The 12,452-nt window shown below is 44.2% G+C and overlaps 1 long non-coding RNA gene and 1 pseudogene across 2 annotated transcripts in view; both read left to right on the top strand.

The window, feature by feature from the left end:
- The window catches only part of LOC311251272, a 172,601-nt pseudogene that overhangs the window by 20,378 nt on the left and 139,771 nt on the right, over positions 1-12,452 (top strand). The gene's annotated exons all lie outside the window — the stretch shown is intronic.
- Positions 8,682-10,758, top strand: LOC311251196. The gene is made up of 4 exons (XR_014621367.1): positions 8,682-8,916; positions 9,125-9,189; positions 9,353-9,537; positions 9,686-10,758. It is a non-coding gene; the product is annotated as an uncharacterized lncRNA (long non-coding RNA).

The following is a 12,452-nucleotide window of genomic DNA, read 5'->3' as shown; positions in this document are numbered from 1 at the left end:
AAACCACAGCTGCACCAACAACAACCACAGCTGCTCCAACTGTAACAACCACAGCTGCTACAACTACAACAACTACCACAGCTGCTCCAACTACAACAACGACAGCAGCTCCAACAACAACCACAGCTGCACCAACAACAACCACAGCTGCTCCAACTACAACAAGTACTGCTGCCCCAACAACAACAACTACAGCTGCCCCAACGACAACTACCACAGCTGCTCCAACTTCAACAACCGCAGTTGCCCCAACAACAAAAACCACAGCTGCCCCAACGACAACTACCACAGATGCTCCAACTTCCACAACCGCAGCTGCCCCAACAACAACAACCACAGTGGCCCCAACAACAACAACCACACCTGCTGCAACTACAACAACCACAGCTGCCCCAACAACAACAACCACAGCGGCTCCAACAACAACAACAACTACTGCTGCTCCAACAACAACAACCACGGCTGCACGAACAACAACCACAGCTGCTCCAACTACAACAACCACAGTGGCCCCAACAACAACAACCACACCTGCTGCAACTACAACAACAGCAGCTGCCCCAACAACAACAACCACAGCTGTTCCAACAACAACAACCACAGCTGCACGAACAACAACCACAGCTGCTCCAACTACAACAACCACAGTGGCCCCAACAACAACAACCACACCTGCTGCAACTACAACAACAGCAGCTGACCAAACAACAACAACCACAGTGGCGCCAACAACAACTACCACAGTGGTCCCAACAACAACAACAACCACTAATGCTGCCCCAACAACAACAACCACTAATGCTCCAACTACAACAACTACAGTGGCTCCAACATCAACAACCACAGCAGCTCCAACAACAACAACAACAGCGGCTCCAACTACAACAACCACAGCTGCCCCAACAACAACAACCACAGCTGCTCCAACTACAACGAACACAGCTGCTCCAACAACAACCACTACCGCTACCCCAACAACAACTACAGCTGCTCCAACTACAACGAACACAGCTGCTCCAACAACAACCACTACCGCTACCCCAACAACAACTACAACTGCCCCAGCAACCACAGCTGCCCTAACAACAACAACAACAACAACAAGAGTGGCTCCAACAACAACAACCACAGCTGCTCCAACAACAACAACCACAGCGGCACCAACAACAACAATCACGGCTGCTCCAACAAAAAGAACTACAGCTGCTCCAACAACAACAACCACAGCAGCTCCAACAACAACTAGCACAGCTGCTCCAATAATAACAACCACAGCTGCTCCAACAACAACCACTACCGCCACCCCAACAACAACAACAGAAACAACAACAACTACAACTGCCCCAACAACAACAACAACCGCAGCTGCCCCAGCAACAACAACCACAGCAGCTCCAACAACAACAACAACAGCGGCTCCAACTACAACAACCACAGCTGCCCCAACAACAACAACCACAGCTGCTCCAACTACAACGAACACAGCTGCTCCAACAACAACCACTACCGCTACCCCAACAACAACTACAACTGCCCCAACAACAACAACAACCACAGCTGCCCTAACAACAACAACAACAACAAGAGTGGCTCGAACAACAACAACCACAGCTGCTCCAACAACAACAACCACAGCGGCTCCAACAACAACAATCACGGCTGCTCCAACTAAAACAACTACAGCTCCTCCAACAACAACAACCACAGCAGCTCCAACAACAACTAGCACAGCTGCTCCAATTACAACGACCACAGCTGCTCCAACAACAACCACTACCGCTACCCCAACAACAACAACAACTACAACTGCCCCAACAACAACAACCACAGCTGCCCTAACAACAACAACAACCACAGCTGCTCCACCTACAACAACTACGGTGGCTCCAACAGCAACAACCACAGCAGCTCCAACAACAACAACAGCGGCTCCAACTACAACAACCACAGCTGCCCCAACAACAACAACCACAGTGGCTCCGACAAAAACTACCACAGCTGCTCCAACTACAACAACCACAGCTCGCCCAACAACAACAACCACAGTGGCTCCAACAACAACTACCACAGCTGCCCCATATACCACCACAGCTGCTCCAACTACAACAAGCACAGCTGCCCCAACAACGACAACCACAGTGGCTCCAACAACAACACCTACCGCTGCTTCAACTACAACGCCAGCTGCTACAACTCCTGCTACCACAGCTTCCCCTACAACTACTACCACAGCTGCCCCAACTACAACAACAGCTGCTCCAACTACAACAAGCACAGCTGCCCCAACAACAACGATTACCGCTGCTCAAACTACAACTACAGCTGCTCCAACTACAGCTACCACAGTGGCACCATCAACAACCACTACCGCTACCCCGACAACAACAACCACAGCTGCTCCAACTACAACTACAGCTGCTCCAACTACAGCTACCACAGTGGCACCATCAACAACCACTACCGCTGCCCCGACAACAACAACCACAGCTGCTCCAACTACAACAACCACAGCTGCCCCAACAACAACAACCACAGTGGCTCCAACAACAACTACCACAGTGATTCCCACAACAACCACTACTGTTGCTCCGATAACTACAACTACCGCTGCTCTGACTATAACAACCACAGCTGCTCCAACTACAACAACCACAGCTGCCCCAATTACAACTACCACAGTTGTTCAAACTACAACCACTACTGCTGCCCCGACAACAACCACACCTGCTCCAACAACAGCAACTACCCCTGCTCCAACTACAACAACTACAGCTGCCCCAACAACAACAACCACAGCTGTCCCAACGACAACGACAGCTGCTCCAACTACAACAACTACAGCTGCACCAACAACAACAACCACAGCTGCACGAACAACAGCCACAGCTGCTACAACTACAACAACCACAGTGGCCCCAACAACAACAACCACACCTGCTGCAACTACAACAACAGCAGCTGACCAAACAACAACAACCACAGTGGCGCCAACAACAACAACCACACCTGCTGCAACTACAACAACCACAGCTGCCCCAACAACAACAACCACAGCGGCTCCAACTACAACAACCACAGCGGCTCCAACAACAACCACTACCGCTGCCCCAAGAACAACAACCACAGCTGGTCCAACTACAACAAACACAGCTGCCCCAAAAACAACTACCACAGTGGTTCCCACAACAACCACTACTGTTGCTCCGATAACTACAACTACCGCTGCTCTGACTGCAACAACCACAGCTGCTCCAACTACAACAACCACAGCTTCCCCAATTACAACTACCACAGTTGTTCGAACAACAACCACTACTGCTGCCCCGACAACAACAACCACACCTGCTCCAACAACAGCAACTACCCCTGCTCCAACTACAACAACTACAGCTGCCCCAACAACAACAACCACAGCTGTTCCAACAACAACAACCACAGCTGCACGAACAACAACCACAGCTGCTCCAACTACAACAACCACAGTGGCCCCAACAACAACAACCACACCTGCTGCAACTACAACAACCACAGCTGCCCCAACAACAACAACCACAGCGGCTCCAACAACAACAACTACTGCTGCTCCAACAACAACAACCACGGCTGCACGAACAACAACCACAGCTGCTCCAACTACAACAACCACAGTGGCTCCAACAACAACCTCTACCGCTGCCCCAACAACAACAACCACAGCTGCTCCAACTACAACAACTACAGTGGCTCCAACATCAACAACTACAGCAGCTCCAACAACAACAACAACAACAGCAGCTCCAACTACAACAACCACAGCTGCCCCAACAACAACAACCACAGCTGCTCCAACTACAACGAACACAGCTGCCCCAATTACAACTACCACAGTTGTTCGAACAACAACCACTACTGCTGCCCCGACAACAACAACCACACCTGCTCCAACAACAGCAACTACCCCTGCTCCAACTACAACAACTACAGCTGCCCCAACAACAACAACCACAGCTGTCCCAATGACAACCACAGCTGCTCCAACAACAACCACTACCGCTACCCCAACAACAACAACAACAACTACAACTGCCCCAACAACAACAACAACCACAGCTGCCCTAACAACAACAACAACAACAAGAGTGGCTCCAACAACAACAACCACAGCTGCTCCAACTACAACTACTACCGCTGCCCCAACGACAACAACCACAGTGTCTCCAACAACAACCATTACCGCTGCCCCAACAACAACAACCACAGCTGGTCCAACTACAACAAACACAGCTGCCCCAAAAACAACTACCACAGTGATTCCCACAACAACCACTACTGTTGCTCCGATAACTACAACTACCGCTGCCCTGACTATAACAACCACAGCTGCTCCAACTACAACAACCACAGCTGCCCCAATTACAACTACCACAGTTGTTCAAACAACAACCACTACTGCTGCCCCGACAACAACAACCACACCTGCTCCAACAACAGCAACTACCCCTGCTCCAACTACAACAACTACAGCTGCCACAACAACAACAACCACAGCTGTCCCAACGACAACGACAGCTGCTCCAACTACAACAACTACAGCTGCACCAACAACAACAACCACAGCTGCACGAACAACAACCACAGCTGCTCCAACTACAACAACCACAGTGGCCCCAACAACAACAACCACACCTGCTGCAACTACAACAACAGCAGCTGACCAAACAACAACAACCACAGTGGCGCCAACAACAACTACCACAGTGGTTCCAACAACAACAACAACAACCACTAATGCTGCCCCGACAACAACAACCACAGTTGCTTCAACTACAACAACCACAGTGGCCCCAACAACAACAACCACACCTGCTGCAACTACAACAACCACAGCTGCCCCAACAACAACAACCACAGCGGCTCCAACAACAATAACAACTACTGCTGCTCCAACTACAACAACCACAGCTGCCCCGACAACAATAACCACAGCTGCCCTGACAACAACTACCACAGCTGCTCCAACAACTACCACAGCTGCTCCAACTATAACAACCACAGCTGCTCCAACTACAACAACTACCACAGCAGCTCCAACTACAACAACGACAGCAGCTCCAACAACAACCACAGCTGCACCAACAACAACCACAGCTGCTCCAACTACAACAAGTACTGCTGCCCCAACAACAACAACTACAGCTGCCCCAACGACAACTACCACAGCTGCTCCAACTTCAACAACCGCAGTTGCCCCAACAACAAAAACCACAGCTGCCCCAACGACAACTACCACAGCTGCTCCAACTTCAACAACCGCAGCTGCCCCAACAACAAAAACCACAGCTGCACCAACAACAACCACAGCTGCTCCAACTACAACTACTACAGCTGCCCCAACGACAACAACCACAGTGTCTCCAACAACAACCACTACCGCTGCCCCAACAACAACAACCACAGCTGGTCCAACTACAACAAACACAGCTGCCCCAAAAACAACTACCACAGTGGTTCCCACAACAACCACTACTGTTGCTCCGATAACTACAACTACCGCTGCTCTGACTACAACAACCACAGCTGCCCCAATTACAACTACCACAGTTGTTCGAACAACAACCACTACTGCTGCCCCGACAATAACAACCACACCTGCTCCAACAACAGCAACTACCCCTGCTCCAACTACAACAACTACAGCTGCCCCAAAAACAACTACCATAGTGGTTCCCACAACAACCACTACTGTTGCTCCAATAACAATAACCACAGCTGCTCCAACTACAACAACCACAGCTGCCCCAACAGCAACAACTACAGCTGCCCCGACAACAACAACCACAGCTGCCCCAACAACAACCACAGCTTCTCCAACTACAATATCTACTGCCATCCCAACAACAACAACAACTACAGCTGCTCCAACAACAACAACTACTGCCACCCCAACATCAACTACAGCTGCTCCAACAACAACAACCACAGCTACCCTGACAACAACAACCACAGCTGCAGGGACAACAACAATTATAGCTGCCCCGACAACAACCACTACTGTTACCCCGACAACAACAACTACTGCTGCTCTTTCTACAACAACCACAGCTGCTCCAACTACAACAACCACAGCTGCCCCAATTACAACTACCACAGTTGTTCCAACAACAACCACTACTGCTGCCCCGACAACAACAACCACAACTGCTCCAACTACAACAACCACAGCTGCCCCAACAACAACAACCACAGCGGCTCCAACAACAACAACTACCGCTGATCCAACTACAACAACCACCGCTGCCCCAACAACAACAACTACAGCTGCTCCAACAACAACAACCACAGCTATCCCGACAACAACCACTACTGCTGCCCCGACAGCAACAACTACAGTGGCTCCGACAACAACCACTACAGCTGCTCCAACAGTAACAACCACAGCTGCAGCAACCACAACACCTGCTGCAACAACCACTGACCCTGTTACTTTTGTCATATCAGCTACCTTGCAAAACGAAATCTTCACCGATGAGTTGCTCAACTCCACCAGTCTTAGATTCATAGAACTTTCAGGAAAAGCTACAGCTCGTGTGAGTAATGTTAAAGATATAACATTTTCCCTTCATTGTTCAGTACTGAGCATAATTACTCGGACACAATTTTTTAGCTTAAATACAAGATACTTAACAATCATTAAAAACGTATTCCAGTGAAAACTGCATTTCGATCAATTCCATTTGAGGGATATTGTGCTTGACGGCTAATCAAGCTTTTTAAATCTTGTTGTCTTTCTGCAGTGTAATCAAATATATCGAGCAAGATTTGGTTCTGACTTTGACCAGTGCATTGTGAGACAATTCAGGTAAAAACATTTTTAACAGTGGTTTTAGACTCTGTATGCATCTTTATCGTCTTAAAATGTGTATCTTCTGATATTGATAGTGTCACCTACATTACAAATGCCACGTAGATAGAATGGTCTCATATCATTATTTGACATTTGTCCTATTTTGTTTTATGATACAGGGCTGCTCCAGCTCAACAAACACGCGCGGAAGGAACTGAAGTAGAGTTTTCAGTTGTGTTCAATCGGTCTGTCCCTGTTGCAGCACTCCCAATGAATACTGATGTTGCTCAAACCTTAGTTGATGCTGCAAATGATTCCAACACCTTCAATGTGACCTTTGGTGCCTCTTCAGTTTCATTAGTATGTAAGTAAGCTGTTTAGCCATATAAGTCTATCATACTGGTGCTCAGTGATGACAGTTTGACAGCAAACAAGGATAAAAGAAATTCTTTTAGTTCAGGCACAAGTACTTTTTTAGTTTTTAACCTATTCCTTAAAAAATGTTTTTACAGCGGGGCCAGTTCCTGCAACTACAATTGCTGCAACGACAGCTGCTGCAACTACAATTGCTACAACAACAACTACAGCTGCTCTAACTACAACAACCACAGCTTCCCTAACAACAACAACAACCATAGCTGCCCAAACAACAACAACCACAGCTGCCCAAACAACAGCCACAGCTGCTCCGACAACCACAGCTGCTCCGACAACAACTACAGCTGCCCTAACAACAACTACAGCTGCCCCAACAACAACAACCACAGCTGTTCCAACAGCAACAACCACAGCTGCAGCAACCACAACACCTGCTGCAACAACCACTGACCCTGTTACTTATGTTATATCAGCAACCTTGCAAAACGAAATCTTTACCGATGACTTGCTCAACTCCACCAGCCCTAGATTCATAGAACTTTCAGGAAAAGCTACAGCTCGTGTGAGTAATTTTAAAGTCATTGCATTTTCCATTGATTTTGTCAGTACTGCGCATAATTATTTGGACAGAATGTATTAGCTGAAATACAAGATACTTAATATTAATTAAAAATGTATTTCAGTGAAAACTGCATTTTGTTAAATTCATTTTGAAGCATATTGTGTTTGATGGCTAATCAAGCTTTTTAAATCTTGTTGTCTTTCTGCAGTGTAATCAAATATATCAAGCAAGATTTGGTTCTGACTTTGACCAGTGCATTGTGAGACAATTCAGGTAAAAACATTTTTAACAGTGGTTTTAGACTCTGTATGCATCTTTATGATCTTAAAATTTATATCTTCTGATATTGATAGTGTCACCTACATTACAAATGACACATAGATAGAATGGTCTCATATCAATATTTGACATTTGTCCTATTTTGTTTTATGATACAGGGCTGCTTCAGCTCAACAAATCCGCGCGGAAGGAACTGAAGTAGAGTTTTCAGTTGTGTTCAATCGGTCTGTCCCTGTTGCAGCACTCCCAATGAATAGTGATGTTACTCAAACCTTAGTTGATGCGGCAAATGTTTCCAACACCTTCAATGTGACCTTTGGTGCCTCTTCAGTTGCATTAGTATGTAAGTAAGCTGTTTAGCCATATAAGTCTATCATACTGGTGCTCAGTGATGACAGTTTGACAGCAAACAAGGATAGAAGAAATGCTTTTGGTTCAGGCACAAGTACTTTTTTAGTTTTTAACCTATTCCTTAAAAAATGTTTTTACAGCGGGTCAAGTTCCTGCAACTACAATTGCTGCAACGACAACTGCTGCAACTACAGTTGCTACAACAACAACTACAGCTGCTCTGACAACAACAACCACAGCTTCCCTAACAACCACAACCATAGCTGCCCAAACAACAACAACCACAGCTGCCCAAACAACAGCCACAGCTGCTCCGACAACAGCCACAGCTGCTCCAACAACTACAGCTGCCCTAAGAACAACAACTACAGCTGTTCCAACAGCAACAACCACAGCTGCAGCAACCACTGACCCTGTTACTTATGTCATATCAGCAACCTTGCAAAACGAAATCTTTACCGATGACTTGCTCAACTCCACCAGCCCTAGATTCATAGAACTTTCAGGAAAAGCTACAGCTCGTGTGAGTAATTTTAAAGTCATTGCATTTTCCATTGATTTTGTCAGTACTGAGCATAATTATTTGGACAGAATGTATTAGCTGAAATACAAGATACTTAATTATCATTCAAAATGTATTTCAGTGAAAACTGCATTTTGTTAAATTCATTTTGAAGAATTTTGTGATTGACGGCTAATCAAGCTTTTTAAATCTTGTTGTCTTTCTGCAGTGTAATCAAATATATCGAGCAAGATTTGGTTCTGACTTTGACCAGTGCATTGTGAGACAATTCAGGTAAAAACATTTTAACAGTGGTTTTAGACTCTGTATGAATCTTTATGGTCTTAAAATGTGTATCTTCTGATATTGATAGTGTCACCTACATTACAAATGACACGTAGATAGATTGTTCTCATATCATTATTTGACATTTGTCCTATTTTGTTTTATGATACAGGGCTGCTCCAGCTCAAAAAACACGAGTGGAAGGAACTGTAGTAGAGCTTTCAGTGGTGTTCAATCGGTCTGTCCCAGTTGCAGCACTCCCAATGAATAGTGATGTTGCTCAAACCTTAGTTGATGCTGCAAATGATTCCAACACCTTCAATGTGACCTTTGGTGCCTCTTCAGTTACATTAGTATGTAAGTAAACTGTTTAGCCATATAAGTCTGTTATACTGGTGCTCAGTGATGACAGTTTGACAGCAAACAAGGATAAAAGAAATGCTTTTGGTTCAGGCACAAGTACTTTTTTAGTTTTTAACCTATTCCTTAAAAAATGTTTTTACAGCGGGTCCAGTTCCTGCAACTACAACTGCTGCCACGACAACTGCTGCAACTACAATTGCTGCAACGACAACTGCTGCAACAACAACTACTGCAACGACAATTGCAGGAACAACAAACAACATTGTGTCCTTCAGATCTGTTAATCCATGCATCTCTTTAATGCTGCTTATATTGACCCATGTCACACTAAGTTAATTAATTATTACCAAAATTATTCTACACTGCTGGGATATATATCTGGTAATATTGTACACGCAGTTTGTTAAGCTGTATATAATCAGTTATTTAAAAAGTCGAACAGGTTCAAATTTAATTGGATGACGCGCACATCAACCCTGTAACCCATGTACATTGTTATGTACTCTTACTGTTGCACAAACAACAACAGCGGTGTAAAGAACAACAGCTGCCTCAGAGACATGACGGCTATTACTGGAAATGAATTTCGTTGTCAGTAGAAATCTAAGATTCATAGAAATCTTAAGTGTTGTATCATTCCCAACTCGTAAAATGATGACACTTTGGGTTTTCCAACTCGTCAAAAACTGACCCCTCGGGATGGTGGTCGACCCGTACAATCCCAAAGCATCAGTTTTTGATGAGTTGGGAATGAGACTCAAAAATCAACTTTTCTTACAAATGGCACTTTTAAGCCCTGGGACATCAGAAAATAATGGCACCACCGCGCAAATTAATGTTTGCCCTCTTTCGTATATGTCTTTCATTATTTGTGCAGCAAGAAATTATTCAAAATGTTGCTTTTTTTATTTAAAAGTATTTAAACAACTCTGTAGTCATGCTTATAGTCCACTTGATAGCATTGCAGCATAAGATAGAGATAGTGAGAACTTCCACAGAGAGCATCCTGTAAAGGGAACAAATAAAGGAACACATGGAACTCATAGTGGACTGTACACACCCCAACCATGAACCGATGCCTAAAGTTTTATCAAGGGTCATGGTATACATAATATATATGTCAAAACAATGCACTGTCAATTTTCTTGTTTATGCAAACTGTATTTATTTAATTGTGCATAGATGTATTCTGTGAGATTTCTTATGCTATTTATAGTTTCTGTCAATAAGGTTAAAATGATCAGAATACAAAATATTTAAAGAACTTAAATTGTCTCTTGTGTGATGTTTTCCAGCCTTTCCAGTGGGTAAAAAGAAAGTGAATCAGGGCATGTTTAATGTCAGGAGTTTATGATGTTAACAGACAATCAAATCCTTGCCTGTGATTTCATATAATTAGTGCCTTAAAATGAGCTGGTCTCAGCCTGTGTTGTGTCCATGAATCAGGCTGGTTCAGAAAGAGGACAGGGAGTGGTCCACAGTTTACTTTGGCGCTGAGATTATTTTTTATGAGATTCATAATAAAAAGGTGGAATATGCCCTCTACAGGGCAAAGGCAAATTTCTATGAGAATGGGGTTAAAGCTAGTAAATGATTGGCTAGGCTACTAAAACAACAGGATGTGGATCATATCATCCCAGGCCTATGAAATGAACAAGGAGAGGTACTCATTAAAGGGACATTAGATAAGATTAAAAAAATGGTTCTCTTTAGCGATCCTAGCGGCAGTTAAGTGACGTGCACTCAGCATTCTGATGCTCGCTCTGTTTGTATTTATAAACAGTAATATTGTTATTAGCTTGTTGGCTTTCACAATATGACGTAGGGTTGTTTATGTTGAACAAATAACTTCTTGTTTGATACTGTACATTTATATTAGACGTCGCCGTTGTCTTGCTAACTTAGTTTTATCAATGGCTGTTTCGTCTAGCTTTCAGTGTGAGCCTCTGCAGTGTCAGCACAGCTGAATTTGCTGCATGCCAACGCTAACGTTTAGTGAACTAGTTGACGTCACAGACGCAACAACTGCTGAATAGATCCGCGAATGTTTCAGCGTAATACAATAGACTAATTTTCAACTAATTTTTAACTGTACTGAATTGGTGTCGAAGTTTGTTGAGATGAGGATAATCCAACACTGACATCAGTTAAAACAGTCAGTCAATCCGATGTTGTTCATATAGCCCTAATTCACAAAACAATTAGTCTCAGGTGGCTTTAAAGCCTGTGCAGGTAACAACAGTTACAGGTTCTGAAAAACATGCTGTAACATAGTCTATGTATTCATCATTTATTTAGTAATAGTACTTTTTGTAACCTATAAAAATACTTGTAATGTACATTTACTGTTACTGTCAATCAACCTACATCAGATGGGGATTGTATCACAATAAAACTTTGAATACGCTGTCACTGTTTTTATTTCAGGATTCCAGTTCTGAAGATTATGCAGCACTCTGACAATCGAGAGTATCATTACAGCGCAAACCACCATCTGGCAACACGGAGGTCTGGGAGCCGGAAACCGGTGCTGATACCAAGCTGCTGTGTCTGGTGAATAAGAGAAAAAATCCCTGACCTCATTACCTCAAGGGAAAAGTAAAAAGGTTTGTAGAGAAAGAAAAGAAAAAGTATTGTATGTTGTGTGAAAACATGTTCAGTGTACCAGTGTGAGTTTATTACCTACAAAGAAAAACTAACTTTTATTCTTTCATACAAGCTCCTTTATTTATAAAACTAAAATGCACACCTTTTCAATGTCACAATGTCAGTTTTACAGTGTCAGTATATATATACAGTACAGACCAAAAGTTTGGACACACCTTCTCATTCAATGAGTTTCCTTTCTTTTCATGACTATTGACATTGTAGATTCACGCTGAAGGCATCAAAACTATGAATTAACACAT

This window comes from Pagrus pagrus, assembly GCF_965226575.1.
Source record: "Pagrus pagrus genome assembly, chromosome: 22".
Taxonomy (NCBI): domain Eukaryota; kingdom Metazoa; phylum Chordata; class Actinopteri; order Spariformes; family Sparidae; genus Pagrus; species Pagrus pagrus.
Note: the sequence above shows the minus strand (reverse complement) of the source record. Positions and strands in the feature narration are given on the sequence as shown.